Here is a 24,134-nt window from a genome sequence, read left to right as displayed (position 1 = left end):
ATCCTCTCCATTGGGTGTCTGGTCAGCGAAAACCTGGGTATTCCCTCCATTTTGAAGGTAGGTGCTAATATTAATTGCTTTGTTCGGAAGCATTCCATTGTTGGCTTTTTGTGCTTGATTGTACCAGGGGCATTGGTTGGTTTTGTGGTGCCTCCGTCATGGCGGCTTATGCCAGCTTGCGGAGGCACCACAGTGTGCGTTTTAGCTTAACTGAAAATGTTGGAGAATTGCCAAAGATGTCCAGATTGGATTTTTCCAGGAAGATGATTCAACAGGTGTTGGGGTTTTCACCAAATGACCTGAACTGTATCCTGACTCTCCCTTTCAACAGGGGTTTTGACGTAAGTTTTTGCTCAAGTGCATTGTTGGAGGAGTTTTGGATGAGGTACGAGAATGTGAGACCACAATTTGAAATTTTCAATGTTGAGAAACTGACGGACAATACCTTGAAAACGGTGATTGTCAGAATGTTTAATGAAACGGTTAATGCTCAAGATATTTGTGTGTGGCTGGGGAGATACTGCACGGTGAAGGGCCAGGCGAGGAAGGTGAGGGATGTGGATGGAATATGGAACTGTGCATGGAAGGTCCCCATACAGCAATGGGAAGACTCCCATGGGTTCCGGGGCCTGAAACACCTCCCATCCATGATAGTCTTGGGGGACAATAGAGGCTACATTCATTACCAGGGGCAACCAAAGCTCTGCCGGAGGTGTGGGGAGCATGGGCATCTGGTAGAGGCGTGCGAGGAAATCATTTGTGGGAAATGTAAGGAAAGAGGGCATACGTATGCTGAATGCAAAAATGACCATAAGTGCAATCTGTGTGGAGGAGAAGGTCATCTCTTCAGGGACTGCCCGAGGTCATTTGCAAATAAACTTAAGGGGAAAAACCTGATTAACGAGCAAAACCTGAGTGCAATAGGCAATGAGGTTGTCTTGATTGATGCAGCTGGGCCCGATAATTTGAACTTGCCGCCAGAACCCGTGAATGGAGGTGAGGAACAGGGAGAGGCGGGAAATGGGGAGGAGCATGGAAGGCCGGCCCAACCAGAAACCTCAGAGGAGGGGATGGGCGGGCAGGTGGAGAATGGAGCTCAAGAAGGGGAAAGCGGTGCAAGTGACAATGCCCAAGATCACCCCTCCCCCGACACCCAGTTGGCAAAGAGGACTGCAGCAGAATTGTCTTCCGGGACAATTGTTTCAGGGAAGAGGGGTAGGCTTGAAACACCGTCAGAGAGTTCCTCTGGCGAGGACTCCAGGGTCTTCCCCTCTGACTCGCCAAACGAGGTTTCCTTCCTTAATATAGTTTTACAGTCAACTCCCAAGGATCGTATGGCGAATGCAGCTTTGCGACAAAGGCCGTCACCTAGAGTCTGTAAAGGGAATAGAGCGACAGTCCTCCCTCGTGAACCATGTGAGGTGAAGGAAGAGCTCTGCTCACGGGAAATAAATTGATGTTACGACTCCCGAAGCTTGGGTTGAGCCTTTTGAGGAGAACAAACTCCCTTTAGTTTTATAATGACTAGCTTGCCTCTTGTTTTACTCCTTATGGCTCTGACCTTCTCATCTATAAATGTTAGAAGTGTTAGGACCAAAGTGAGAGCCCAAAGTGTGTTATCCTTTCTGAATAGTGTAACGTCAGATGTGATTTTAATTCAGGAATGTGCAATACCTTTCTTAAAAGCATACAATCAGTGGCAGGATATGTGGCCGCAATCGTCAATATGGAGTGGATCAAACGGGAATAAAAATGATGGAGTGGCCGTCTTGGTTAAAAAAACCCTCGTGCTGGTAAAGGGGAGCACTGTGGTGAGAGAAGGAAGAGCGCTTTTAGTCAATTTGAAATATATGGAAAAGGATTTTAACCTCTTGAACGTTTATGGGTCTAATGATAAACACGAGAGATATGATCTCCTAGAGCAGGGGTGCTCACACTTTTTCCGCATGTGAGCTACTTATAAAATGACCAAGTCAAAATGATCTACCCACTACAAAAATCCAAAACATATACTTATTTATAAATATATTGAGGATTCTTTATATCTACAATGTATATACATGCATAACCGCAATATCCAATATTTCACAACACAATTAACTATGTAAATTTTTTGTCATTACCTGAGTTTACTCTGATGACTTGCACTGAATTGAATCAGCCAGGGATGCATAGTCCGGACAGTAGCTGCTGACGGCCAGGTTTAAGAGAAAAAACCGAGAGCTAAAAATTGGAGTTAACTCGCTGACTAGCTTGTCAGTTTTACTACACTTCGCGCCGCTGTTTGCGCATGCGCAGCGACCTAAGCGTCAGAAAAAATCTGCTGTCATCTGACTGGCTTCCCTGTATCAATCAAGTGACGGGATGGATGATAGGCTGGCATCTATTTTTTTAATGCCATGCGATCTACCAATACTACCTTTGCGATCGACTCAGGTACAATTTTATGGACCATGGGAGGCTACAGAGTTGACTGGGCTTGAGGTGAATCTGACACAAAACGACCAGAGGATTTTAGGGATCAGGTTTGACAAGGAAGGAGGAGGCAAGACAAATTGGCCTGTAATTATAGGGAAAGTGAAGCAACAGCTGGGTTACTGGGGACTGAGAACGCTGACTTTGGAGGGCAAGGTGTTAATCATCAAGGCAGTGATTTTACCCCGACTTCTCTTAGTCAGCTCAGTCTTTATCCCTCCCCGAAAAGTGCTCTTAGAACTGGAACGAGCCATTTTCTACTTCTTATGGGGTTCTAAATGGGAGACACTTAGAAGGGAGACAATGAAGAAAATGAAGGAGAATGGAGGAAAGGGGGTTCCAGACCTGTATCTGTTTGTAGGAAGTCTCTATACGAGCAGCCACCTGAGGCAGGCCACGGCCCGATCGAGTAACCTCAAAACGCAGGCGTGGGTTAGATTTTGGGCGGGGAGCTACTTAAGACAGAGAAAATTGATACCGGTGGATCTAAAAGTGCCTGTCTCTTTTAGTCTCCCCCCAGCCTATGCTGAGCTAAAGTCCTTTTTAGTCTCCTTTAACTTGGAAAATGAAGACTTAAACATTTTAACTAAACACCGGTCTCTCATCTCTGTTGTGCAGGAGCGAGAAGCTGTGACTCCAGTGCGTGGCCTCTCGATTGGTGAAGCCACAGATGTGTGGCGTTTGGTGAGCCGTCCCATTCTTTCGCATAAGCTCCGGGATGTGTCCTGGATGGTGGCTCATGGGATCCTCCCAGTCAGGTCCGTTATGCACTCTTGGGGCATGTCTGCAACAGCCATGTGTCCCCGGCCTGGTTGTGGCACGCCAGAGTCGGTGAGGCACCTGCTCTGGGAGTGCAGCGCTGCCGTAGACCTGTGGGCAATGGCCGGCTCCTCGCAATTCCCGTACTTACCAGCAAGGGAGGTCCTAACAGCACAGTTAGTGCTCTATGGGGTGAGCCAGGGTGTAAAGGCACAAAGGAAAGACTTTGAAAAGCAGTGGCTTACTCTCGCTGCCATCAAAGACGCCATTTGGACCTCCAGAAACTTGCTGGTAAGCAAGCACATGCAGATCCCCCCCGTGACTGCTCTCCGAATGGCGGCAGCAACAATAAAAGAGATCTGTGCTGCAAGCAGCAAGCCGTGGGAGCAGCCACAAAGAAGAATCGCCTCTGTGCCCATTCGGACGGAGGAGCCGGTGCCACACACAGGGAGGTCAAAGCAGCAACGGCCTGGCTCTCCGGGAGAGGCAGGTGGGAAGGAGCAAGGTGGTGAGGATCCCCCCTGAACACCAGGAGCTTGTGAAAGGACGGGACGGCTTTTATAAACTGTTTTTTATCGCTCCTGTGCATTTTCTTTTAAGGAAAGGGTGGGAAGAAATAAAAAGTAATCTTTTAAATTGGGTGGGAATTTGAATCTTATGAGATGACTGTGTTTGGTTTCTATGTTTGAGTGTCAATAAAATTTTTCGAAAGAAAAAAAAAATCTGTTCTTATCAGTTTAATATCTGATATGCCCCCGATTCGGGGGCAATGTATTAAACGTATTTTCAGAACAGGGAGCCGAATAAGGGGCTCCGTTCGCTCCGTTCGCTCCACGCATCGCCTCCGGGAACGGTGCCCCCTTTGCTGACTTTGTGCAAAAGCAAGAAAGCCAAACAAAGTAAGGTCTGCCAAGCCAAGAGCCAGAAAGCAGCCGGAAGCGGCGAACGTGCAGGGATAGAAGCTCAGAGAAATAAGGAAAAAAACTGGGAAGAGAGCGAGGAACTGAATATATTATTAAAGGAACAGGAGGTTTTGTTTCAGGAGAGGGCGAAAACAAGAATGTTTAAATTTATGCAGGAGGAGTATATGCAACAGGAGAAGTGCTCGGCCTATTTTTTTGCTCAAATGAAAAAGAAAGAGGAAAAAGGGGCAATTATGGAACTGGAAAGGGAAGGGAAATCGGTTACTGGACGGGATAATATTTTGAAGATGGTAGAGGAGTACTACAGTTCATTGTTTGGTGTGGAAGAAGTAGATAGAGGGGCTCAAGAAATGGTTTTAGGTTTTCTGAAAGAGAGGTTACCAGAGGACGCAAGGAAGCTTTTGGAAAGGAGCATAACAAACCACGAACTATACGAGGCGATAAAGACAATGAAGAATAACAAGGTACCTGGGATAGATGGACTCACAAAGGAGTTTTACATCACCTTTTGGGATCTCATCGGAGACCACTTGTTGGAGGTATTTGAAGAAATGTGTGAAACGGGTAGAATGCCAAAGAGTATGAGGACGGGTGTGATAAGTTTACTACATAAGAAAGGCTCACCTGCTGTGCTTTCAAATTATAGGCCTCTTTCAATGGTCTGCGTGGACTACAAAATTTTGAGTCGAACTCTAGCAAGACGCCTGGCCCGAGTCTTGCCTGCTATTATTAATGCAGACCAGACATGCGGGGTAAAGGGCAGGCAGATTGGTTGGAACTTACAACTACATAGAGATGTGCTTACATACATCGGAGAGAGGAACTTGACAACAATATGCGTAACACTTGATCAGGAAAAAGCTTTTGATAGGGTCAATTATGATTTCTTATGGAGGGTGATGAGAAATTTTGATATAGGAGGAAAATTTTTGAATTGGATAAGTATGATGTATACTGACATAATTTGCAAGATAAAGATAAATGGACACTTAACAGAGGAAGTACAACAAACGAGAGGGCTACAGCAGGGTTGCCCCCTGTCCGCCCTACTCTATGTTATATATGTAGAACCTTTAGCATGTGCAATAAGAGGAAACGAGAAAATTAGAGGAGTGCCCTTGCCAGGGGGGGAGGTGTTGAAGATCTCCCAGTACGCTGACGACACAGTTCTTTACTTTGAAGATGATGGAAGTGTGAGGGAGACGATGAGAACAATACAGACCTTTGAGAGCGCTGCGGGGTCAAAGGTCAATAAGGAGAAATCAAAATATAAATTTTTGGGATGATGGGCAGGTAGGAGAGAGACGCTTTGCGGGCTTTCTTTGTGTGAAGGGCCCATGCGGGTCCTGGGCATAGATTTTGGAAATCCAGGGGGGGATGCAAATTACAACTGGGATTTGAAGATAGCGAAGATCTTAAAGAAATTGGGGATGTGGTCAAAAAGAAAGGTCACTATAACTGGCAAAGTTTTGGCCGTAAAAGCTGACATCTTACCTGCCCTACTCCATTTGGCATATGTCTTTCCAATGCTACAGACTCATAGGAAGGTGCTAACACGGGGAATTTTTAAATTAATATGGGGGGGGGGGGGGGGGGGTATGAATATGTAAAAGAACAATTATGTATCAGACAATATCAAAAGGTGGGAGGGATGTCCCATACATCCCTTTGAAATTGGATGTGATGTATTACAGTAACATATGTGCTCCTCTCCAGCCACCCCTTTCCTGTCAAAGTGGAACTCTGGAGCAGAGCAGGCGGGGCCTGAGATCTGCCCCTTCAGCCAAGCAAACAGGGCCTACCGTGACGCCGGAAGCCGGGACGAGGAGTCACTGTGGCTTCCTGCGAGGCCAAAGAAACACACACTCTGGCTTCTGGGAGGGAGGGATGTCCCATACATCCCTTTGAAAATGGATGTGATGTATTACAGTAACATATGTAATTTATTGAACAGGTCCAATGTACATAAATGCCAAGTCTTGATCCGCTTTTGGTTATCTGGCCCCATGAGACAATTGATCGAGTGGGATAATAGGGTGCCAAGGGCGGAAAGCAGACCAGACTATTTTTCAAGGATGATTAAATGGCGGGAGAAGCATCAGGAATATAAGGACAAAGACCTCATGTTGAATCACAAAAAAATTGTATAGAGCCATGGTGCAGAAAATGCACACCCAAAATTCATGGGTGCAGGAGGAGGTATGGATACGAGCTCAGGAGAAGGGACTGAGCAACGGCTGCAGGGATTTTAACTGGCTGCTGCTGCATAAAAAAATACCGGTAAGATCAATAATGCATGCACATAGATTATGTGATAATAAGAACTGTCCAAGAAGCACATGTCAAAGAGAAGAAACAATAGAACATGTAATGTGGGGATGCCCCTTTGCGAGGGAAGTGTGGGGTGAAATGCAGAAGCAGTATGTTTGTTTAAAAGGGATTTCGTACGATGAAGTAATGTTCCTTACGGGATGGGAGAAGGGAAGTAACCGAAAAGGAAAGTCTTTGTTATTAGTGTCCTTGGTAAAACTATATTTGTAGAAGGCCCGGCAAGGGTATATTTTGGGGTCATACAAATGGACAGCCAAGAGTATATGTAGATTGGTAGAGAAGGAAATAGAAAAAGTGCGGCTGCTGGAGAAATTGAAATGGGGGTGGGATACAATCAAAGATGGATGGAAAGACATTCCTTAGAAGTCACTTAATATGTAATTTATGTACATTGGACCTGTTCAATAAATTACATATGTCACTTAATCTGCTAAGAAGAAAAGTTTTTTGGTTGTTTTGTTCGTTTCTTTGAGAGCAACACATGGTAAGATCAGTATTGAGTTGATAAAAGGATTGGAAAATAACGTAACGGGGATTTTTATGCCAATTTAGAAGATGTGATGTAACTTTGGTATGACTGTACAATTGAACGTGTGTTTCTCCTCTTTACGACTTATTATTTTGCTATTTAGATGCCACAGTACTTGTAGAAAGGACCTTTGAACCTTTCGATCAATGGAGAGAGAAAATGTCTCGCTTTGTATAGAATAGGCTTACCCTTTGTGATGTTTAATAATCTACATGTATGTGATGTTTTGTTTTTTGAAAATAAAAAAAGGAAAAAAAAATCTGTTCTTATCGAGAAGCAATATGGCAACTGCGTCGGCCAGTTATGGGGAAGAGATGGACAGAAGGAGTGGAATGAAGAATACTTTACGTTTTGATTTGATCGACAAAGACTCTGCTTTCCAAGACCGGATAACTTTTGGGAGAAGAATCCTCTTTGACGCTCTCAACATACAGCCAGAAGAGATCTATTGCCTACAACAGAGCACAGCTAAGAAATATTACGATGTGACGCTAACTACCACAGAGAGAGCGGAGGACGCGAGATGGAAAGCCAACACAGCAGTAATCGAAGACCTAAAAAGATACGCGGTAAAAAAAAAAAATCTGTTCTTATCAGTTTAATATCTGATACGCCCCCGATTTGGGGGCAACGTATTAAACACATTTTTAGAACAGGGAGCCGAATTAGGGGCTCGCTCCGTTCGCTCCACGCTCTTATCAAGACGTTCGCCGCTCTTACCATCTCGATAAGAGATTCCAATGCCTGAAACCATTGACGTGAGCAAGCCATCGCATTTTGTCCCAGTTCAAAGGGCACACCGAGAGAAGAGCAGACACATGGATCTTTGCTTTGGACACAAGAGTGAGGGGAGAGCGCGAACGCAGTCCCCCACTACCACAAATTATGCAGTTGAGATTCCCACATTTGGGGAATTCACAAGGGTCAGCACAACCGGAGTGCAATGGTTGAGCCTCGCCCTGGGTGAACCACCTTCGTGATCATGGTATGTTATATCTATAGTTTATACCAAAAAGTTCTACTTTGGTTTCATCTGACCACATGACATTCTCCCAATCCTCTGCTGTATCATCCATGTGCTCTCTGGCAAACTTCAGACGGGCCTGGACATGCACTGGCTTCAGCAGCGGAACACGTCTGGCACTGCGGGATTTGATTCCCTGCCGTTGTAGTGTGTTACTGATGGTGACCTTTGTTACTTTGGTCCCAGCTCTCTGCAGGTCATTCACCAGGTCCCCCCGTGTGGTTCTGGGATCTTTGCTCACCGTTCTCATGATCATTTTGACCCCACGGGATGAGATCTTGCGTGGAGCCCCAGATCGAGGGAGATTATCAGTGGTCTTGTATGTCTTCCAGTTTCTGATGATTGCTCCCACAGTTGATTTTTTCACACCAAGCTGCTTGCCTATTGTAGATTCACTCTTCCCAGTCTGGTGCAGGTCTACAATACTTTTCCTGGTGTCCTTCGAAAGCTCTTTGGTCTTGGCCATGGCGGAGTTTGGAGTCTGACTGTTTGAGGCTGTGGACAGGTGTCTTTTATACAGATGATGAGTTCAAACTAGAGATGGCACGATACCACTTTTTTATGTCCGATACCGATATCATAAATTTGGATATCTGCCGATACCGATATGAATCCGATATAGTGTTTTTTAATCAACAAAACTGTTTTTTAAATATCTTGCTGCATTTTGTATAAGTTCATACTCAAGTTTAAAACAACAACTACACTAAAGCTATTCTGTTATACCTGTATGCAAAAAAAAATATTTCATAGTTCAGCAATACTGATCAATCTAATAAACTTAAACCTACACCATCCTCCCTATTCTGGTATTTTAAAGAGTACTTAGCATATATATTAAGCAACCTAACTAATAGGGTTCCAACTCCCAGCAACAAAAATAAATAAATAAAAAATAGGGAACCACCCCTCACACTCCACCTCATGATGCTTAATCGACGTAATCAACCTTAATTTGATGCAGTGTGAAAAAAAATGCACAGAAATAAATTATTTTTCAAGAAATATTAAATACTATTATAATTATTATTTATTATTTATTATTATTATTTATTTATTATTATTATTATTATTATTAATACGCCCGTATTTTCTGTGTTCGGTCCTCAGATGGTTGAGGCAATGTTAGAAAGATAAAGATACTAGAGTGTGTTCCTGAGAATTTTTTTTTTTTTTTTTTTTGGTCATAATGACCAGTCAAGCTTTGGCTAGTTGATGATACTTTGTCCCATAACTGTAAATGTCTTTTATTGTTTGTTTCTGTTTGTTTGTTGTTCATTTTCAATTTAAAAAATGAAAATAAAAGGTTTAAAAAAAATTGCAGACTGCACAGATGGTACCTTCCCAAAGGAAAAAGTACTATAGCTTACTAGGGTATATATATTATACTTAATAGTTACTATATACAGTAATGGACTTCTATTCATTTTGCATCAAATTAAAACTTTGGGTGTCAGATAATTATTTATTAAAAGCTAGACATTTTAAATGAGAATAAGAAAGAAAAGTATGTCTTTGTGCCCCCTTTTCCCTGTTAATGCCCTATCGGCCCCCCTGGCTAAACTTTGCTAGATCCGCCCCTGCACAGTTACAGCCGTCAGCTACGTAGAAAAAGATCCTCGAGTAGAAAGTAATATTAAATAAATTCTAACAACAGCTGATTAAGCTTAAACGTGCTGCTGTTGTTCAGCCGCTGGTTTCCTCTTTCTGGTGCAAAGTGGGCCAAAAGCAAACTAGAGACACGGACTCCCGACAGAAAAGCCGATCAGCTGATCATTAAGCAGTTTCATGATTGAAGTAGCAGCCAGAAGAGGCAGTCGCTCCATATATCGCTTGTTAAGCTTAACGCAGGAATGCTTTACAAACATTCAGAGATGGACTTACACACTTGCTTTACTTCTCTCGGGATAACTTTGTCGGAGATGAAATGCCGGGTTGCTAGCGAAGCTCCAAATGCTATCCAGACCACCGTCCGGCATGCCACAGCCGCTCTATCACGTGATGCATACTGCTCCGACGTGCTAACGTTCTGAGTTGAGTTACGGCGTGTGGCAAGTTTTGTGAGGTGCTTTCGTGATATTTAATGGATCGGATTACATTTTTTATTTTTCTCCGATATCCGATCCAGTAATTTAGGTCAGTATCGGACCGATACCGATACGATCGGTCCATCTCTAGTTCAAACAGGTGCCGTTCATACAGGTAACGAGTGGGGGACAGAAAAGCTTCTTACAGAAGACGTTACAGGTCTGTGAGAGCCAGAGATTTTCCTTGTTTGAGGTGACCAAATACTTATTTTCCACCCTGATTTATGAATAAATTCTTTACAAATCCTACCATGTGGATTCATGGATTTTTTTTTCACATTCTGTCTCTCACAGTTGAAGTGTACCTCTGGTGCAAATTACTGACCTCTGTCATCATTTTAAGTGGGGGAACTTGCACAATCGGTGGCTGACTAAATACTTTTTTGCCCCACTGTATATATTGAACAATACAAAATTTTTAATTTATTTTATCAACTTTTCTTCTGACGATGCTGTCTGTGTTGAGAGCTCAGTGGATCTGCGTTCCACTACTCTGCCTAGGCTCCACTGTCGAGCGCAGATCCACTGAGCGCAGAGCAAGCTAGCGAGACAGAAGTTAAGCTCGTTGCAACATGGCAACTGCCTCAACACTACCCAAAATAGAACCTCCCCCACTCTCATTCAGATCTGGCGTTTGGAACTATTTTGGTTGTCATGTGAATTATGACCCTGATGGTAAGCGCATCATGGACAAAAGTAAAACAGTATGTGCCACGCAATGCTCAATTACACTGGTGGGAACTAGTGCGTTAGCGCAGTTAGCTCGTTAACGTGTTGACGCCGTCCAGCCCCACGCATGGGACGATCCGCGGTAACTCCTTAACTGTACTTTTGAGTTAAAATATATATTTATAATTTTAATAAGTGACAAATTAAAAAATTATGGCATGAACACTGTTTTGTATCAAAAAAATATCGAACCGTGACACCAAAGTATTGAACCGAACCGTGAATTTTGTGTATCATTGCACCCCTAATATATATGTGAGGCCATGAAAAGTTGACGCTGGTAATCTTTTCGGACCACAGTGCAGTAAGCGCTACAGTGGTGGTTAGCGGGCCCTACACAACTGGTCCAAAAGATTAGCTATGGCAAATAAATTATTATTATTATTATTATTATTATTATTATTATTATTATTATTATTATTATTATAATATGGAAAGCCTGCAACCTTTCATTTACTGGCAAAGTACTGGTGATGAAAATAGATATACTTCTTACCCTGCTATACCTGGCTTACATATTCCCCATGCATGAAGCAGTTAGAAAAGAAACAACGGGGCGGTCTGCCTCTCCCCACTGCAGGGAAAAGGGTAACACCACCTGAGTCTGGGTGCAGTTCCCCTCCTCCAGGGGCAAGGGTACCTAGACCCGGTTCGTAGAGTACGCTTGGGGAGTGTGATCGTGTGTACAGCGTCTCTTTATGTCTGTCTCCACGTTGGTTGAGTGTGGAGTAAGTGCATATGAGAGAATGAGGGGGGGAATGGATGTTTGTGTCTGTGTGTGCCTGTATGTCTGTGTCTATATGTCAGGTTGGGTATCAGACGCCACCTCTCTGGGGACATCTCAGGCCCTCCAAGGTTTGGAGGCCTATCTCCACCCACCACCACTTCCCCTGCCAGTGGCGGACTCCCTCAGGTGTCGGTGCGTTGGTGGTTCTTTGTGTCTGGGGGTGGGCGTCCAGGTACACACCGGCTCACTCCTTGGCGGCCGCTTATCGGGGCCTGGAGCCTGGGGCTCGCTCGGGCCACTTCGGAGGTGGGGTGCCCCCGGCCTCTCGGCCTGGGGCTCGGTCACTCAGGCACAGCTGGCTGCCGGTGGAGCTCACGGGCGCGTCACTGCAACTCCCCCTGGCTTCTGCTCCGCGGCTGCTGAGTGAACCCTCATCTGGGACTCTCCTCAGCTCTAACTGAGACAGTGGCGCGGCTGCCCCTCTGTTGGTCTTCCATGGTCTCTTGTGTTCTGGGGGCCTCTGGATGTCTGGAGTTTTGATCTCCTCCATACCTGCTTCGTGCCCTGGAGGACGGGGCTGTGGCCCCCCCACACTCCCTAGCAGATCGTTACATGGAGAAACCTTTGGAATGCAAGCATGCTGATCCACACAGGTGTGCACACAGGTGTACACATGGGTATTCACAGACGCGGACTACAGCTTTCTTGGCTGCTGCCTCAAAGCACATTGTGCGCTGTCTATCTTGCGTGCTGCACAATATCGTTTATTATTTAGTATCTACTGATATCTACTGCTAGCTAGTTTATTGTGATGGTGCCGTTTTTTTTATTATGTTTTTTATTATGTTGCTCTTTGTTGTTTGCTTTCTCTTCTGTTTTTTTTCTCCATACAGGTGACCCAGGTGTTTTGTTTGTTCTTTCTTCCCCCCTTCTCACCGTCTCTTCTCCCCTTTGGTTTTCTTTCTCTCCCTCTCTTTCTTTCATTCTTTCTCCCTGTCCTATCCCCCAGTCATGTCTGTCCCGTTTGTAGCAACTGAAAATAAAATAAATTCATAATTATAATAAAGGTCAATCGAATGGACCAATATGGCAAGGCCATGATGATCCACTTGGTAAAATAAATCCGCTTGGCATCTTTCTTGGCCTTAAGACAACAATTCTGATGGCTATAGATCCAAACGGGACACAAAAAAAAAAAACAAACAAGAGGGATAACGAGGGAAGGAGACACAGAAGGAGAGCACAGCTGGGAGTAATCAAACATGACGAGACAAAGCAGACGCAAAACTGAAAACATTAACATAGGATGCAGACTGTCAAAGCAAAACACTATCTAAACCCTGGGTGAAACAAAAACCAAACAAAAGACAAGTGCTAACCCTAACTCCCTAACTGAAAAAACAGTATAGATAATAATAAGGCAGTTCACCCCTTCTGCTTCAGTACCTTTTTACACGTGAAAAGTAACTACAATCTATTTACACAGCTCAGCGATCCTCAGGGAACACACACACAAAAAGTCATCAAGGGCTTCGGAGGCCAAGGACAGGTCTGCTGCTGCTGTAGAGGGTTTTTCAAATCAGCCACTTGATCAGGAAATCAATCAGCAGCTGCCAGCTCTCCAATCAGCAAGGACCTGCAGGTTCTTAAAAATACAGAACACACAGAACAAAATCCAGCCACTGGGATTCAAATTATGGGTAGGTTCATAACAGCCAGACAATCAAGCATGAATAGAATAAGATGTATGCCAACATATGCTGAGAGGAGAGAAGCTGCAACTCAGGATAGTCACATTTTGGGGGCTTTAATAAATTTGGCCAGATTTTCAGAAATGAGAGCTACTCCGTCCAAAGTAGGATGGATGCCATCTCTCCTAAGAAGACCAGGTTTCCTCAAGAAAGTTTCCCAATTATCTATAAAGCCTACATGTCGGAGACCACTCACACAGCCAGCAATTGAAGGAGAACATGTGGCTAAACATGTCACTCCTGGTCCGATTGAGGAGGGGACCAGAGAAAACTACCGAGTCCGACATTGTTTTGGCAAAGTTAAACACCAAAATTGATTTTAGTGACCTCCGACTGACATAACCGGGTGTCATTACTGCTGTCGTGAATTATAATTTTACTAAATTTATGTTTACCCTTAGCCAGCAGTTTTAAATTTCACTCAATGTTGCCTGCTCTGGCTGCTAGCAGTGTCCAAGAGTTTTGTCCCCCCCCCGCTATGGCTCTGGGCCCCACACTTTGGGAAGGTCTGCTTTAGAGGAAGAGATAACTTTTGAAGAACTATATGATGTTAAAAACGAAGGACAGGAAAGTGCTGGGGTAGAAGATATAGAAGATAGGCACTTGGCAGCTATATGTATTAGTTTGATATAGTTGACCAGAAAGTCATTGATTGCTAATAGAATGAAAAGGTTAAATAAATCGTCAGATAGTAAAAGAGTATTAAATCTCCAAGGGGGGCAAGAGCGAGGTCTACCAATGAAGTTTTTATCAAGGCTTAGCAGAGCATGTTCTGAAATATCGATTGGGTAGTATTCAGAAGACTTGACTTAATGCATTAGAGAACTATCAACAAAAAAAATTATCTATATGGGAATAGAACTGGTGTACCTCAGAGGAATAAAAATACTTTGTTTGTGGATTATGTGTCCTCCAAGGATCTACAAACCCATTCTGAGACATGAAGTCCAAGACTGATTTTGACATAGAGGACTAAGGAAAGACACGAAGTGAGGAGCCGGCTAATGTCGGGCTCATTACACAATTTAACTCCCCAGCGAGAATTAGACAATTGGTAGAAGAGTGCTAATTAGGTTATTTGTAAAATCTGGGTTATCAAAATTTGGAACAAAAAGTTTAACTACTAAAACAGGAGTGTGAAATAGAGTACTAGTGATTATAAGGAATCTTCCTTTTTTTTTAATCCTTTATTGTTTTGGAAACTGTAAAATGAAGCTTCTTACTAATTAAAATGGCTACTTCTCTGGCTTTAGAGTTAAAGGCTGAATGAAAGATCTCCCCAACCCACGAATACTAAAGCTTGAAATGATGTGTATCCTGCAGGTGTGTTTCTTGTAAAAATATTATATCTGGGTTTTTCACATTTTTCACGCTTCAGACCACCCATCCATCCCTCCCCTTGCTTGTGTAAAATTATGATATTATTTTATGCCATGTTATACCCCTAATTAAAGATTGTGAATTATTATGTAGTTTTAGTTTGCATTATTCTCCTGAATTAGAAGAAGCTGATAACTATTGCATTAGTTAAACTGATTTGCATTACATTAAACTGCTGACTTGTTGTGAATGAATGATATTGTTTTATGATGCATTATATTGCTGAGTTATAAGAAATACTGTTCGCAGAAGGTTATTGTCTAATTTGTCTGAGTAGAAGAGAACAGAGTGTGCTGGAGTTTTCTGCCCCATTTCAGCAGGAGCAGATAAACAGGGAGCCAAGGTCGTAGCTTAGGCGCTGTGTGAGAGAGAGCATGTGAATGTTTAGGCTTTTTATGATAAGGTGGAGGCACCAGAGGTTATAAAAGTTTGAGCAATGCTCCACCATTTTGAGATTTTGAGGCTGTCTGCATCAGTGTCCATCTCCCACGTGTGTGATCATTAAATCATCGTTTGACTCAACCCGGCCGGACCAGTGTTGTTATTGTGGTTTTTTCTCTTGTCTCCATCCCCAATATTTTGAACCTTAATACTTGCACTCTGTCCTTCCCCAAATGAAGGAACGGTACAGAGTCAATGACAAACTTGTGCTTACAGTTAAATAGCGCAATAGGAAAAAAAAAAAAAAAACACTTCTAAGTGCTGGGTGAATTCTGCAGAACTAGACAAGTAGTATAAAAGGAAAATATACGATAGGCAGTATTCTCAAGAACCAAGAATGCCTGCCGTGAAAGTACTGTTTAAGTTAAACCCATAAGGAACAAACATTTAAAAACTGACCCATACATTTTTTTGAACATCAAAGAATAGCTTACCCAAGAGAAAGAAAAATAAACTCCTCAAAAGTATAAACCGGAAACCTCGACAGTTCCCCTAGGTATATTTTTCTTACTTGGTTATCATCTTGTAAGTTTTGGCCTCCTCTGTAGAGGTAAAATCCAGTGTGACCCCATCACGAGTAATCCGCAGCCAGGCTGGGTGAAGCAGTGGGAACCGGACCCCTTGAGCTGGCGGCAGCAGTCTGTGAAGGCTGCACATGCTTGCGCCGTCTTGGCGGCCTAATTGGGGAAAACAGAGTCGGTCAAATTGTTCACCTTAATCCACTGAAGCTCCCTTGCCCTCGACAGGATTTTAACACAGTCAGTATAGTAATGTGGTTTCACTACTATGGCATGGGGCTGCTCACCTGTCTTAGGCTTGGGAGGCAGAGTACAGTGAACAGGATCTAGCAGCGGCTCCTCGGCGAGGTCAAAGGCCTCCTTTAATTGAAAAAACAGCCAACTCTGCAGTAGCTCACTACTACTACTCACACCAAACTGCCATTAGCCGGAAATCAATTTTACTCCCTTTAAACAGAATAAAAAGTCTTGCAAGTTGACTTGGAATAATGTTAAAAAGATTTGGCATGGCAAATTGTTCTGGAATGTTTACCCACAAGAACATTCCTAAAAAGGAGGGAGTCCACAAGAAGTTTTCAATGCCCCACAGGAAAGTGTGGAGAGGATGAGATGGTCATAAATGTGATTTAACGTATGAAAGAATAGCACATGGTCTTGTGGCGGGGCGTGGTCTGCGGTGCTGCTGCAGGGGAGATGGACACACCTGCATGGCATCTGCAATCACGCCTCACCAGCTTTAACATCTGTACCAGGTCCTGAAATTGGTTGGAGAGGGACAAAAAGGAAGAAAAATGGAGACACAACAGACCCGTCTAATTTTAGACCCATTAGTTTGCTTAGTATGGATTAGAAAATACTAACCAACCAGGTTAGTACTTGAGCTTGCTAACATCGTTCTTCAAGACTTTCTTGTAACTCCCTTGTACCATAATGACTACCAGACTGTGACAGTCCACACGGACAATCCGTGGATGTCCGAAAAGACAATACAATATTTTTTAGGGACATTTGTAACTGTGCTACCCAGAGTCAAGGAGATCAAAGTTGCATTGGGAATATGGACAGGGAAAAGACAATTTAGAATTAAATTAAAGGAAGACCCAACTGGTTATGAAAGACATTGTCACCCACCTGCATGTTTCACTATTCGTGCAGATTGGGGGATTCATTATGTCAATTAATAATTTTTTAGAAATGCAGTACATATGGACATACAGAAGATGCATGTAGCCAGGTGTGTTGCTGAAGTTGTAATGCACTGGGACACAACGTAAGAGACTACAATGAATTAAGGAAATATCATTTATGTAATGCAGAATCTCACTTGGCTAAAAACTGTCCCAAACCTCAATCCTATGCAGTTGTTCTTAGGGACAATACTTTCGCCAGCAGCCAAGAAACAAAGAAATAAAAGACACCAATGATGCTGCAGTCAGTATTTCTCACTTTTTTCTCACTGGAATGCCTTAGCAACCCCCCAAGCTTACTAATTGATGAAGGAGCAAGATGAACATTGGCATCCTTTTTAGTTTTTTTTATTGTCTTTTGATATTTTTGTAAGAAGCATTTTCTAAACTACATTCATAATAACATGATGGATTTTAAAATTATGACCTGTTAAGAGGAGGAGCAGTCTTTACTTACTTAACAACTTGTAATTTTGACAAACTCATGTTTATCAAGGAATGGGTCAAGGGAGAGTCCAAATGGCATGTGGGGTGGGTACATTGCAGTGCAGACACTAAGTTGATAATTACACACAGGTTTGTTGCCAAAACTGCAACACTCTCTACAGGCTTTGTGTTATGCTCTAAAGAGTTAAGGAAATGTACTTTATGCTGAATCTCATTTGGCCAAGAACTGCCTGGAACCCTGACTTTATGCAACTTTTTTTGAGGGAAGGGATTTTGGCAGATGGCAGTGAAACAAGTGAAACTGAAAAACATCTCTTGAAAGTGGCACAGGTGGGGAAAATGAGTGTGTCAATTAGCAATTAGGAAAAGAAAAAAGATGGTTGTGGAAAAGTAGTGGCATGTAGTCAGAGTGGCCACGCAATATGTATGTAAAGAGGAGGCAAGGTTGAGTGTATGCGAGGACAAGGAGTCAGAGAGAGACCAGTGGTGTGACGACCCACTCCATATTGCCTTTTTAAAAAAATTTTTTAGGCTGTTTGTGTGTCTAATTTGCAGGCATTGGAGGGGTGGAAGGGCTCATTCCCAATCAGTGACAATGGCAACACCTGGGCCCTGTGCTCTCTAACAGCCATAAGCAGTCAGTTGCTGGGTGCTGCTTTACTTTGAGACACCTTTGCCTTTGGTTTGGTTCTCTACTAAGCAATATTGCGTACGCCATTCTTCCACCCATGCATGCATCTAGTGATGGCCAAATGAAGCTTTCCAAAGCACTGAAGCTTGTATTGAAAAATGGTTCATTACTCGAAGCTTTTCAACACAGTCCTCTCCGGTGACATCTGGTGGCGAATATTTTGAAGAGCAGCTTGAATCTGCAAAATAAAACGGACTGCTCAATCATCACTGCTCACTCAAGAGTGGCGTTCTCTCCGATATTGGGCCACCGTTCCGTTGCTTTGAACATGTAATTGGTTTTGTTTTCTCGATTGGGGGGCTGAAAAAATGTAATGCGTATTTGCGTAATACATTTTGATCAATAAACTTTCCCTATTTAAACATGCACTATGGTGTGGCCTTTCTCTGCTCATAACTCCTTGATGTTGGTAAATACAATAAGTGAGCAATATATATAATATACATATGATAATGCACAGCACATTATGGAGTATGCCCCTGCTGTGGAGTCCTGCCTCCATCTACTTGTCGTTTAATCACTGGACAGCTGGACAGGTTCATACAAAATATTAGATGAGGCCAATTGTCCTATACATATTTTTGACCTAGGGGTGGGATTGATTGTGAACTGGAAAGGGAAAATGCTTAGGAAGCTGAGTACGGCTGCATCGTCACTGATTTGTAGAATCATTGTGATTCGATACAGGATCCGATTCAATTTGATTGGAATCTGGAAAGTTTTGCCTCAGTCAGAAATATTACAATTCTGATCATTTAACAGTATATATCCATAATTTCGTATCTATTAAAAGAAAGCTGACACATGTGAGACTTAATTAGAGATGTAAACAGAGAGTTATGAAACCTGCAGCTGCAGAAGCCAGCGGAGAAAAAAGAGGCAAACACAGCGCGGACCCGACGACGCACCAAAATCTGACTCTGACGCGTCGGGTCCGCGCTCTGTGTTCACGTTTGTATGCAGAATCCGTAAACCTGCTCCCAGTTACTGTTTTAGCTGCATGGTGTTTGACGACATGTTGTGAGGTTTAACCTGAGATGCTGGCGTTTCAGGCATAATAACGTTAATTTACAAATCGACACGGGATTGTAATGAATCAATATCACTTTATTCAATTTAGCATGGATTGTAATCAGAAAAGCGATAATCAAAACCCACCCCTAATCAAGAACTTGCAAAGTAAAAACATGATCTATGTCAGGTAGCCCTTTTGTTATTTACATTTAAAAAGAGGATTAGTGTTACTGTGCGCTGGCTGAGTCTGTTTCTTTTCTTAGAAATAGTTTCTCCTGCCCTGGAGAAAATCCACTTGCATGGAACAGAAGAGGCTGTGGAGTGCAGGAACTACACTGCAAGCTGGTAGATATGCAGGTATTCCTGGGTCCTGCAGACTATCACCTAAAAACAATAAACAAAATGATTTTCTAAACTGTAGCAATGTAATGTACGTATAGTGTCAAATACATTTTTGTAGTCTTCATCAGCTTTAATTCACATGGAAGTGTTCCTAAAGTCATATGCTGTAATGATATTTCCATTATGAAAACATGATTTTGGACATTTCAAGTTTTTCACTTCGGCAGATAAAATGAATTGAGCAAAATCAACTCAAAATATTCCCACACGCCAGAACGTCCTCTCTTCCTCGCTGGCTCCATATCTGTCAGTGGAATGATCACCTCTTCGCTCTCTGTCACCATCAACACACTCCACGAATCCCGTGGATGATTCACTTCCTTATATCCGTTTGAATCAGGTACCGAAGCAGTTACGTGCGTAATGAAGCTTCGGACGTCACTGGTCACGTGACTTTTGCCAAACGAAGCAAGCCTCGACACAGTGCTTCTGAACCAGTGTGTTGTTTTTTTCGACACACGCTCCGGAGCGTCAGCTTCAAGCGGGCCATCACTAGTAGATGGCATCTACTTCTCAACTTCAGCATCGATTTCACAGGTCTTTCCTCCCCACTGCTGTCAGACTCCACAACAAAGACTTTGCAGCTAATCGAACACACAAACCCACACATGTGCAATAAGACTAAGTGCAATATTCTTTTTCTGACAAAATTGTATTTTAACTCAGTTGTATATAGCATTTGTATTCTATTTTTATCCTATTGTATATTTAATTTTATTCTATTGTATATAGTATTTTATTTTATTCTTTTCTATTCTGTACAGTTGTGTACAGTATCTTATTCTTATTGTATTCCAGTGTTCTCTAATTTTTGCTATATAACTGTGCACTGTTCACTTTCTGCTGTAACAAAACAAATTTCCCATGTGTGGGACTAATAAAGGTGATGTTATCAGCAGACTGGTCAAATTTCTTCTTAGTGTATTTTATTTTCTGGCATCTCATTTTGTATACTTTTTTTTTTTTTTTTACACACACCTGAACCTCATTAGTCACTACCATTAAGAAATAGGTTAGATCAAACAACACAATCTAAAAAAAGAAACAAGAATAAGAATATTCATTTAATTTACACACCCATTTACACAACTAAATGGTTTGAAAAGTAAAACACTTTATACAGTAAAACTCAAAAGGTTGCTTTAAAGAAAATAAACAATACTATGCAAAAAGGAAAAACCCTTCATTTGGTTGCACCCAGTGATGCTATCAATGACATCATGAATTTATATAAACAGGAAGTGCTGGGCCAGCCCCTCCGATACATCATGTACTTAGCAATTAACCACTAGAGAGCTGGACAGGTATGTTTATAAATCATATTATTATATTGGGCAAATCTCTTACATATTTGGACCTGGGGAAAGAATTGATTGTGAACTGGGAGGGGAAAATGCTTAAAACTATAAACTTCTATAAACTTTTAAAGTAAACACGATGCATTTAAGGTTATCCTGTTTGGTTTTTATTTAAGAAAAGAATTTTTTCCACTGTGTGAGGACTGAGTCTGTTTCTTGGATGTAATTTCTCCTGCCTTAGAGAAAATCCTCTCACATGGAACAGATGATGCTGGAGTGCACAGAAACTGCAACGCAAGTTTGTAAAGATGGGGGTATACAGTCTTCCTGGTTGCCCAGAAGTAGAGTGGATCCTCTGTCCGGGGAATCAAAGGATCTGCCATGTACCTCTGTACGTCCACTGTGGTATCTATGGTAGCATTCCTTGGCTGCCTCTCCACCACATGGCTTCTCACAGATCCCACAGACCATCACCTAAAATAAAAAATAAAAAAAATTAAATGGCTGCACATTTTGTAGAATAACAAAGATTTATTTATTTATTTATTATAATAAATAATAATACTCACATTCTCCTCATGGCTGGTGGTTACCAGATAGTCATGGAGGCCTGTGTGAATGGGGCCTTATCCACTTGATTCTATACAGTCACCATGATTGTCACACAAGCAAAACAGCAGACAAGTTAAGGTCACGTGGTTAGAGGTCACATGTATATAATATAGACCTCTGCCTCCACAGAAGTTGGCGTCCCAGGTGGCATTAATGGGCATTTAACAAAGGTTTATTATGACCTGACCTACTTACAGCAAGCACTGAAAATAAAAATGATAATGTCTCTGAGATAGATCTTTTCCTTTCTGCTCTCTCATTTGCCAGCTGTTTAGGCACATGCTGCATCGAGAATTCATGGATGAGGAGACAAGGCCACTATCCAGGAGGTTTACAGAATGGGTCTACGGACCTGTTCATTCTTCACTTTATGACATGACCTCCATTGACACCAATGAAGAAAACTCTGTGTTAGAGATAATAATTTTTGGGAGTGAGATTCCGGTGAGAAATTCCAATTTTGACCTCATTTTAATTTATTTTATTATATTTCTATGCTTTATTCCCTCCAATGTTTTAGATAAAGTAGGAAATGGGGTATGCTGTGGGGTATGTTTGTAGAGGCAGTAGAGCCTTTTAAACAATGATGGAAACAGTGTTGAATGTGCTCAGATGAAACTAGAAGTACTCTATGCATAGGCAGTGTAGAGAGAAATTAACAGTAGCAAAATCCTCTTGCCTCACTGTGCTTAGATAGTATTGCATGGGATAAATTTAGCAAATATTAAATATATGATATATACTGTTCTATCGAAATTTAAAACAAATGTCCTCTTATGTGCATCTCATTTTTCTCAGAAACAAAAATCAGGAAAAAAATCAGGTAATTCTTTGTTTTTACATTCATCTGGTCCCAATCAGCCCAAATAGCAAAGAGAAATTAAAAATGCATGCCATGAAAGAGTTTGGGTTAATATAAAGGAGGTTAATATAAAACCTATCTTGTAAATTTCAGAATCGTCCCGAGATGCTTCAGATTGAACCACTTCGCAGTCTTCTTCAGAATAAGTGGGAAAGGTTCGCTTCCAAATTATTCTTGATGAATTTCTTGCTTTATGTGGTTTACCTGACCATCTTCACTGCTGTGGCCTTGCACAGAAAGGATGGAAAGGTAAAAAGGGTTAAACATCCTCTAACTTAAATGACAAATGTTTATGTTTTAAGACATTCACCTTTGCCTAAGCAAAGACTCTTAAACCCTCAGCCGCCATTTCCCATTGAAAATTTTCCACTTGACTATCTCCGTTGTGTTGGTGAGATCCTCAGTGTCTTTGGAGCACTAATCTTTCTCTATAAGACGCTAAGAAAGTGGAACCTGGTCACATCATTCACACAGAAAGAGTTAAACTTACTAATGTAATAACCTTGAAATCCCTAGATAAATCATTTCTGTAGGAACCCTCCGAATTTCAGGGTCCTATCTATTGATGGATTCAATGATATTGTGTTGTAAGTATCACCATGAAATATTTATATATACCCTGACCTTACTATTACTGCTGTCTTAGAAATCTCTTGTCTTTGCAGTTTCCTGCAGGCAGCACTCCTGATCTGTGTGATTATGTATGGCTGTGGGCAGGAGGAATACGTTGGACTTCTTGTGCTCTCCTTGCTTCTTGCCTGGGTGAACTTTCTTTACTACCTAAGAGGTTCCAAGCAATTAGGGATGTATGGTGTCATGATGCAAAGGGTAAGGGTTTTGTTACCAAAACTATGAAAATAGGCTGCCTGGGCAGATATGAGTGGCTCAGTTTAAAATATGTGTCTCTCTTTACATGATCTTACGTGACCTGTTGCACTTTTTATCCGTTTACTGTGTCTTGCTTTTTGGATTTTCTGCTGGTAAGATTTTAATAGACTCCAAATCTAAGAACATACGAATGTGCAAAATAGATGCTTACCAAGATTTGCAGTTTTGACTTGGATTTTCTCTCTTTTTTTTTTTTATAGCTTTTGTTGCTCTTATACGTGACCCGCCTACAGTAGTGTCAGCTGCCCAAAACCTGACAGCTGACATACAGCTACAAGGAAGGAGCTTGACTGCTTCTGTAAATAAGCTAGGTTATAGAGACGTTCGTTTTACTATACTGGAAATGTTCAAGTTCACTATTGGAATGGGAGATCTGCAGTTCACGGACGACGTTCAGTACAAAGAAGTTTACCACATCCTGCTCATCTCTTACATAGTTCTCACATACATCCTCCTGCTGAACATGCTGATAGCCCTGATGAGCAACACAGTTGAAAGACTCTCAAACCAAAGCAAAAACATCTGGAACCTGCAGGTGGGATGCTGTTAAAGTCTGCAACCATGACCTCAAAAAATTCCAGGCAATTCTTCATTATATTAGTTAAGATACTGGATATTATATTTTATTTACAAGTCACCTCAGTAAATGGTAAATGGCCTGTATTTGTATAGCGCTTTACTTAGTCCCTATGGACCCCAAAGTGCTTTACACTACATTCAGTCATCCACACACACATTCACACACTGGTGATGGCAAACTACACTGTAGCCACAGCTGCCCTGGAGCGCACTGACAGAGGCGAGGCTGCCGGACACTGGTGCCACCGAGCCCTCTAACCACCACCAGTAGACAACGGGTGAAGTGTCTTGCCCAAGGACACAACGACCAAGGCCACGATCGCCCCAGTATCTGCCACAGTATCACTGTCATTGGACAGAAGTGAGCTTCACTGACTCATCAGACTCCAAATTTTATGACCTCCTACAGAGTAAACAGACACACACTGACACTTAGGTAAACAGTGGACTGACAGCCTACACTGACTACAGATGAGTACT

At 42.2% G+C, this 24,134-nt stretch overlaps 1 long non-coding RNA gene, 2 other non-coding genes and 2 pseudogenes across 3 annotated transcripts; 3 read left to right on the top strand and 2 right to left on the bottom strand.

Moving 5' to 3' along the window:
* Positions 1-23,625, top strand: part of LOC147315152 (transient receptor potential cation channel subfamily V member 1-like) — a 60,532-nt pseudogene extending 36,907 nt beyond the window's left edge.
* On the top strand, positions 3,932-4,098 carry LOC147315156 (U2 spliceosomal RNA; annotated as a pseudogene).
* Positions 7,576-7,759, top strand: LOC147315155 (U2 spliceosomal RNA). Its single transcript, XR_015124916.1, has one exon. It is a non-coding gene; the product is annotated as a U2 spliceosomal RNA (small nuclear RNA).
* LOC147315154 (U1 spliceosomal RNA) lies at positions 7,863-8,022 on the bottom strand. Its single transcript, XR_015124883.1, has one exon. It is a non-coding gene; the product is annotated as a U1 spliceosomal RNA (small nuclear RNA).
* LOC147315153 (uncharacterized) lies at positions 12,795-16,251 on the bottom strand. Its single transcript, XR_015124541.1, has 3 exons — positions 15,962-16,251; positions 15,668-15,833; positions 12,795-13,229 (listed from the first exon to the last, which is right to left on the bottom strand). It is a non-coding gene; the product is annotated as an uncharacterized LOC147315153 (long non-coding RNA).
* Positions 23,626-24,134: the final 509 nt, after the last annotated feature.

Source organism: Aulonocara sp. 'chitande type north' Nkhata Bay, linkage group LG14 (genome assembly GCF_057382095.1).
Source record: "Aulonocara sp. 'chitande type north' Nkhata Bay isolate Kocher_YH1m ecotype deep benthic linkage group LG14, A_spYH_male_GT1.1, whole genome shotgun sequence".
Lineage (NCBI taxonomy): Eukaryota > Metazoa > Chordata > Actinopteri > Cichliformes > Cichlidae > Aulonocara > Aulonocara sp. 'chitande type north' Nkhata Bay.
The sequence above is the reverse complement of the archived record's forward strand: the minus strand, read 5'-3'. Positions and strand labels throughout refer to the sequence as shown.